The 7,614-nt window shown below is 47.3% G+C and overlaps 1 non-coding gene across 1 annotated transcript; it reads left to right on the top strand.

The window, feature by feature from the left end:
* The first annotated feature begins 496 nt into the window (after positions 1–496).
* TRNAT-AGU (transfer RNA threonine (anticodon AGU)) lies at positions 497–569 on the top strand. The gene has a single exon. It is a non-coding gene; the product is annotated as a tRNA-Thr (tRNA).
* Positions 570–7,614: the final 7,045 nt, after the last annotated feature.

Raw genomic sequence — 7,614 nt, 5'->3', positions numbered from 1 at the left:
GAAGCAGATGGCATGCTTGTCTCTAGTCTTCTCAGATTAGGTTTCATGTCGCAGGCAAGTCTCCGGCGACCGATCCGAAGAGTGTGCACTATTCCACCTTGATTTTGCAACATTATCAATGAAGCTGCTTTTGTGGCCTTGGTGACCTGGGACGGACCTACAACTTTTGTGGAGTGGGGCACTTATTGTACAAATTTGAAGAATTTGAAAAAAAATCTTTTAGAACACAAGCTATTTCTATTTAGTTTTCAAAAATTGAGCGGGGCATGGGCTCCCACTCAGCACTATGTAGGTCCGCGCCTATTCGAGAACCGTCTCCCGTTAAAAAAAACATCCTACCTTTTGCAAGATATTCTGTTTCTCAGCACTCTTCACCTCATGCTCAAGCTGTTGATCACATATGCGCACGGTGCTCATGTACATTTTCCTCGTCATGCCACGGCTGTAAGGTATATCTTATGTTCATATACGGTAATGTCTAATTTTATAACAAAAAGCTTTCATAGCTCAGTTGGTTAGAGCACCCGTTTAGTAAGCGGGAGGTCTTGAGTTCAACTCTCAATAAAGCAATGTTTTTATCCGGCGTACATTTTTTTTCTCTCCAAAACATGTCTGCAAACAAGACCTAAACACTCGAGCACATCGTAACCAGTTGCGAAGGCAGACGAGAACTTGGTTCCGCCGCACAGCTAGCCACCGGAGCTCTGCAATGATGGAGCACCGGAAAGAAAGGCACCCGTCTAAATAACTGGACGGCGCGGAGCTCATCGGAGCCAGCCCTGTAGCCCACCCATACAGAACGCGGGGTCGTCGTCAGTCACTGAGCGCCAGGCAACGAGCGGACCGGCATTTTCCCGAAATAATTGCAGAGGTATTGGGTCCGGCCGGCACTAACTGAAAGAGGGGGAGCGTGAGCCTCTGACCGGATGCCTCGACGCTCGCTCCACAGCCGTGGCCATCATTGCAGGCAGGGAAAGAGGTGCGCCCATCCACAAGAACTGGAAATCGATGGCCGTGCGCGCCGTCGGACGAGCACTGGTAGTGGCACAGCGCTCAGCTAAGCCGTGATGTTGCGTATCCACTGTATAATTAAAGATGGTTTTCCTTTTTCTGAATGATGGTGATTTCAGGCTTTCAGCCGTCCCCATGATAGCTCGAACACAAGGAAATAATTGCTCATCATGCTCCCTCTAGTCGTTGTGGTGGTTTTTACTAGAAAAGCGGCCTGTTGAGAAGCGCCAAGAATTTTGCAGGCTTCAAGGATTTTACAATCGCACAAGGTAATAAAAGAAGAGAAAGCGGAGATTATCGCCATATAAGAGGAAATTGCAACATATACTTATACCAAACACGACGATTTGATGTGTACTCTCTGCTGTTGTAGCATATCTGCTGACACCAAAGGATCAACAGGTAGCCTCTAGTCTGGTAGCTGTAAAACTTAGGGTGCAAATCTGGCCCCGTTTCGCACAATGCCAGATCCGGTCCACATCATCTTATCAACAGACCAACCAAACATATTCAGTAACTGCAACAAACAACGCACAAATCGAACCACATTCCCCAATCAAGCGCGCATTCTGAAAAAGAAAAGAAAAACGAACTACCTTATCATGGCCTTAAGCGACAGCAGACAGCACACGAATGAACAATTTCAGGGTACCAAACCTTGACTCCTGTGCAGAAGAGCATTCCAAGAATTCAACCACAGGTACCATTCAAGCAAACTGGAGGTTGTAAAAAACAGCAGTGAGCATGATCTCACAAGGTATGGACTTCAGAATCAACCACGCTGTGGGTCTGTGGCCACTCAAGAACCCACAGAAGAATTACCTCAAAATACACCCACCTTTCAGTCCCCTACTGTTGTTTTCTAGTCTCTGACTGAAATCACCAAAAACTTGAGAGAAAAAAGAAGTTAAAAGGTTCCAAACATTGGAGAATTCGCAAAGATCCTCCGCACAACAAATTGCACTCTAGGAAAATAACATCGCAAAATTCATCAAGAACACACCGAGCGGCCGGCGCCAAGAATGCCGTAGATCCGTGCGATACGCCGTCGAACGTATACGCGGATAAGTATGCTCCCGAGACCCTAACCTTCTCTGCACCTCTCGTCGCCAGTGGTAGGAAACTAGGGATAGTGATGAATGCATGCCTGGCTCCACCCTGTCTGCCGTTGGTGGTGGCGGTGGCGCCGCCCTCCCGCGCCTACATTGGACGAGATGCCCTCGTAGGGGACGCCATGGAAGCGCGAGGGGGAGGAGGGACAGTATGGTTGTCTGAGATGTCGTTCGCCGTCGCCGCGCTCGCCATTGCGAAGCGGCGAGCGGAGGCGAGGACAGGGAGACGGAAACGAAGAAAACGTTCCTTTGCTTTATTGTCCATGGCCATGGGCGAGGGCGAGGGAGGCATGTGACCGTGTGTATGGCTGTTTGCGTGTGTGATGCCAGTCGCTCAGGACGTGCAGACTTGGTCTATGGACCGATAGCGTACGCTGTGTAACTGCGTACTCCCTCCGTTCTTGAAAGAGTGTACTTTTAATTTTGTTTGAGGATTAAACTATCTTAAAATTTAACCGAATCTGTGCAAAAATATATCAATGTTTGTGAAACAAAATAGGTATATGATGAAAATATATTTTATCATGAATTTAATGTTACTCCCTCCGTTCGAAAATACTTGTCATCAAAATGGATAAAAGGGGATGTATCTAGACGTATTTTAGTTCTAGATACATCTCTTTCTATTTGTTTTGATGACAAATATTTTTGGACGGAGAGAGTACTATTTTAATGGCATAAATATTGATGTATTATCATATAAATACGGTCAAAAATAAAAAATTTGAATTTTTAATAAAATTAAAAGTACACTCTTTTCAAGAACGGAGGGAGTAGTACTTAGGCTGTGTTCGGCAATACTTTGCTCCTTCGCTAGGGAGCGGAGCAGGCGGAGCACCCATCTGGTCGCTCGCCAAAATTGCACTGACTGCCGCTCCGCTCCGCAGCGGAGTTACGAAGCAGAGAGATTCCGAACAGCCTCTTAATTTATAAGAGCAATTTGCACTCAGAGTGTCGTAAGAGCATCTCCAATGGAGAAATCCTCCCGGACGAACAACAAAGTAACAAAACAGGACAGAAAGAAATAAAAAGTCTATCCAAACGATCCCCCAAACCCAATCTATATGTGAGAAGAAAATGAACTTGTCCGAACAACCCGCCACATCGGACACGGTCCACTCGACCACTTTTTCTTACCCCCCCCCTCCCCCTCTCGCACGAATGCGTGTGTCCGGATAATTTGGAGGCTATTTGCACGGACAAATGGGGGTTCAATGTGAACAAGCCCATACACTATGGACGTGTCCGCGAACATGTGGAGGCGTGGGGGGTTAGCCCAGCCCGGTTGAAGATTGTCTAAGAAACGATCTTTGATTTTGAATGACTTGCTTAGAAGAAATTGAGCAATATGTGTTAAAAAAAATTTGAGCAATATAACAAAATTGCACCAACCTTTAGGATAAGAAAAGCAGTAGCTTGTCTTTCCTTTTGAGAATATAAATAGTGTTAGCAACACCAAATAAATAGTAGCCTATGCTTTTTAGGGGAAATAGCGTCGTGTTTTTTTAGTGGGGAAAATAGTGCCTTGTGGGAAGTTGTGAACTATGTGCAGGATCTTTTGGATCATGTGACAGAGCTCATGGGCCCTATTTGAGGAGAGAGGGGACGGATGGGCTGTTTGTGTGCCCTAGGGTTTCTGTTTGTGGGACTGCACAATGGATATTCTCCCTTCCATGACCTTGTCTTTATGTGTGTTTTGATCTTAAGATTTAACCCGGAGCGTTTGGTCTTACGTTTACCAGCCGGAAAGCTAGGTATAAGCATAGTTAATATGTAGCAACCCCTAAAAAATATATTTACCAATCAATACATGTGCAAACCATGAAAACGTTATGGAGAACTTTTGAAGGTATGTTGCACAAAATACATCACGTTTATGGAAGTCACTACTAAAAAAGCTTGACCATCATATTTGCTTATAAATTTCAACACTCCACAAACCTGCCTTGGAATGACTGGATTTTACACCACTCCCCTCTCCACATTGGCCACGGCAAAAATAGCTCCTTCCTTACTACTCCCTTCGTCCCATAATATAAGAGCGTTTGTGACACCACACTAGTAGATTCCTTTTGTTTTTTTTAGAAACATCTAAATAGTATTTCAATTTCTTTTTCACACACTCAGTAGGAGCGGATGTTTAGATTTCTATGGAACTAAGGCATAGGAATTTATTCCATAGAAATTTAGGTGGCACCATTGTTTTGATCCAAAGGTAAAGGATTGAAATTGTACGAAAAACCTCACCCGCAAAAAGAAAAATCTTAGGGAAAACCTGACAAACACTTGCAATGCAAAAATGCTCGAGTTGATTAGACGATCTTTTTTTTTGAAATTAAGATTAGACGATCTTCGCAAGGAAAAAGAAGTTGATGATATGGAGCTCCACCGCCACGGTCCTCAAGCCCTGAACCATCATGAATGCTACTGCCTCGACGAGCGGTGACTAAACCGAGCGAGCGACTGTGGAACCGGCCGGAGCAGCGGTCGCGCAACACGATGCAAAGCAGTCACAGAGGCGCAGAGGCCGGCCAAGAACGGATCTGCAGTGCACCCACCGCCACAGGGACATTGATTTTGGCCATTTGCTTGCTCCCCGCACGCAGGCGCCAAAGCCACGAGGGAGGCCCATTGAATTCACGGCTCCCTCTCCCGATGATCCCCGTCTCACGCAAAACCTTACCAGACGCGAGCAGAGCTGGGCAGAGAGCATCCTTGGGCAGAGCACACGGCCTTGAATGATCTGTACGTACGTAGGTACGCCGTACGCGCGCGGTGCTGCTGGGGTGTATACCAGCGCCTGGGAAGAAAAATAAACACGGCCTGCCGTGCCGTTTCCGGTTTCGGGCGCGGGCGCGGCAGATTGAGTGGATCCATGCTCTGCGGCGTGATGTTGACCCGACCATGACACTAGTAATGCCTCGAGTTTTGCCTCGGCGCGCGGGGCACGTACGTACAGTACAGTAGGTCGTGAGGCAGTGTGCCGGCCGTACTACTGGGCCTCGTCCCCTCGCGGTCGCAGCCTGAGCCTGCACCGTGCTCGTGCTGTGCATTGCCCGGCATCTGCGTTTTCACAGGACCAATGAATGCTGGAAATGCGTTCGCGCTGTCCACTCGCCCGGCTTCCACTTCTTCGGCTATGGAATCCATGGATGACCGGGAATCGGCTGGATAATGCCATTCCATGAGAGGACATTTCCTTATAGGCGCTGGCCAGCGAAGCGAACCGATACTGCATGGCGCATGTACAAAAAGTATGCCGGAGTTGTTGCTGACGCTCCTATGTATTCCCTCGTTTCCGGGTTCTAGGGCATGTCTCATTTTCCCCCACTTTGGTAATCCTTACTTTCATTCACCTTCATCACGTGTTTAGATTTCGAGCGCATTAAAAAGAAATTAACCAGTACATCAACCTGTGGCAAGGATCAAATCTCATGTTTGATACTTTGGTGTCTTATAAAAACATAACATTCTTTCAATAGGAGGTGAAGTTTCTGTCAGTGGTGAGGAGCATGTGGTAACTTCATCAATCTACAAACCCACCGGCCCAGTCTCTTGTAGGTGCTCATAGGGGTAGAGTGTGTATACGTTCATTCATAAGAGTGAGTGTATGCATGTGTTTGCAAACATCTGCCCCTGTAATGTGTTTCTAAAAAGATGCATTTACTAGTCATGCATGTATGTAGTTAATGCAGATTAAAGCACTCACAAACATGAATTTTTTGAGAAAAACAAGCACACCAATTGGACAATTTTGTAACCTAGAAAATTTGTTCCTCCACTCACTAGCTGCCTTGTTGGAATATTTCTCAATTGGGCGCTCTAAATCGAAAGGAAGGGAGTGTGTTTGGTTTAGTACCAAATAGAATTAAATGTCAAGATTTCATTACAATTGGATGGGTCAATTCTGTTTTCGTGTTTGGTTGAACTGGGAATTTGTAGTGGTTCGGAGACGGATATGAAGGATGCCGACCCTCGCCTCCTCCAGTCCCTGCCACTTGTCGCCACCAACGCCGCTCACCCGCTTCAGTAGTCATCGTCGCTAGCAGGTGCTTTGGTTGCCTAGCTCTAGTTCAAGCCGTTATCAACGCCTGCCGGTGGGAGATGAGGGAGATTCACTGATGCAACTGAGCGGGAGAGAGGAGTGGAGGTTGGGCGTCGATCGGGTTGGCGGGTGAGATGTGGGTTTACATAATGAGAGGAGTCTTTTTTTTTCTTTAATCGATCGGGAACCAGGTGGTTCCATCGATTTTGAGGAACGATCAAATTCAGCCGAGGGGTATATTTTTGTGGAACCCATGCATTCAAGTCTTTTTGCGAGAAAACTTCCGATCTATTCATCTTCAATCATGATAGTACAACGAACACCAGAAATAAGGAAAATTACATCTAGATCCCTAGACCACCTAGCGATGACTACAAGCACTGAAGCGAGCCAAAGGCGCGCCGCTGTCATCGCCCCTCCTCGTTGGAGCCGGGCAAAACTTGTTGTAGTTGACAGTCGGGAAGTCGTCATGCTAAGGACCCATAGGACTAGTGCAGCAGAATAGCAACCGTCGCGATGAAGAGTAGCATAGATCAGAAGGATCCAACCTGAAGACACACGAACATAGATGAACTACGACCAGATCCAAGCAAATCCACCAAGGATAGATCCGCCGGAGACACACCGCCAAACGCCCACCAGTGATGCTAGACACACCATCGGGACAGGGCTAGGCGAGGAGAACCTTATTCCATCTTCGGGGCGTCGTCGCCGTCTCGTCTTCCCGAACAGGACACAAACCCTAAAAAACTCAACGGAACATATGAAAATAGAGCCCTCCTGCCAGCAAGGGTCAGGATCCACCGCCCCACCCTGGCCCGAAGGCTACCGGAGACGAGGCTGACCGGCGATGGCGCCGGCGGGAGGCAAAGGAACCCTAGGTTTTTCCTTAGGGGAGGAGGATGCGGCTACGTCCGTCCCGTGCATTCAAGTCTTTGTCCAGCCAAACATAGGAATACATGCTAGGTGCAAGATGAGGGCATTACATTTCAACCCACACCTCAAACTAAATGCACCTGTCGTGGTACGCCAGATGTCCTCGTGAAAGGACTAAGTCTGGAGGCCATCACAACTAGGTGGTTGCTTGAACGAGGTTGGTCAGGAGCGAAGGACACAAGTTTACCCAAGTTCGGCCCCTCAGGGTGGAGGTAAAGACCTACTTCCTGCTTGATTGATATTGCTGGAGATCTTGATTACAAGGATGCGAATTCGCTAACCTAGCTCTTGAGAGATTGCAACTTAGTCTTTTCGTTCCTAGGAACTGCCCTTTATATAATAGGCTGAGTCCCTAGGTTTACATGAGATTTCAGGTCGTACTCTTAACCCGGATTCTAGTCTAACTCTATATTCATCTTTCCTCCCAAGCTAAGCAATCTTCCATCCGAGTCTTCTTCGTCAGCCGGCCCACCAGGCTTCTTGATGAGCCGGCCTCCTGGCGAATATCTT

The sequence above is a fragment of the Triticum aestivum genome, chromosome 4D (genome assembly GCF_018294505.1).
Source record: "Triticum aestivum cultivar Chinese Spring chromosome 4D, IWGSC CS RefSeq v2.1, whole genome shotgun sequence".
Lineage (NCBI taxonomy): Eukaryota > Viridiplantae > Streptophyta > Magnoliopsida > Poales > Poaceae > Triticum > Triticum aestivum.
This window is presented reverse-complemented; position numbering and strand designations above follow the sequence as displayed.